Below are 786 nucleotides of genomic sequence, written 5' to 3'. Positions count from 1 at the left end.
CACCGCGACCTTGGCACGTCCTCCGTGCCGTGCCACTTCCTGCCCGGCAGCCCATCTGCCCACGGCATCCCGGCCCCGCCTGGGGGATGGGGGTGCCGAGGACCCTGCCCGGAGCCTCCCCGTGCTCCCTGTCCCTCCCCTGAATGGGGGCACGGGGCTGAGCCCGTGGGAGCAGCCCCTGGGCTGGGGAACACCTGGGACCCCCATGACTGCATCCTGCGACAGCATCGTAGGAAAAACCACCTTTATTGGGGCGACCTGAAAAAAATGAAAAGGAAACTTGGCAGAAAAAGCCACAAGGAGGGCGAGGGGCCCAGCTCCCTGCCCACTCCCTGCAGGGGGGGAAAGGCACCGAGAAGGCGGCCAGAGCTGGGGGGGGGCTGGTCCCCAGCCCCAGCAAGGCACTGATCCCCCTTCCCCTGGGCAGGGAAACAGAGGCACAGAGCTGGGCACAACTTGGTGTCCCCTTGTGCCCTGAGGTGGGATGGGGCCAGCTCAGCTCGGGGTGCCCAGGCTGGGGGGGGTCAGTGCAGGGCCAGGGGCTCAGTGCTGGGGGTGCCCTGAGCGGGGTCCCACGGGCTCCCCAGCTTTGGAGGGTCCATGGCCTGGGGGTGGCAGAGGGGTCTGTGCATCACGAAGGTGACAGCCGGGGGTGTCCTCACGGGAGCCAGTCCTTGAGGCAGGGATGAGGTCCATGGCCAGGTGGGACGGGCAGGGCAGGTGGGAGCGCTGGCTCTGGGGCCGTGTCCAGGCGTCCCACGGGCAGGAATCGGCTCCGGCTGGCCG

This window comes from Geospiza fortis, unplaced genomic scaffold, assembly GCF_000277835.1.
Source record: "Geospiza fortis unplaced genomic scaffold, GeoFor_1.0 scaffold135, whole genome shotgun sequence".
In the NCBI taxonomy this organism is placed as follows: Eukaryota; Metazoa; Chordata; class Aves; order Passeriformes; family Thraupidae; genus Geospiza; species Geospiza fortis.
Note: the sequence above shows the minus strand (reverse complement) of the source record.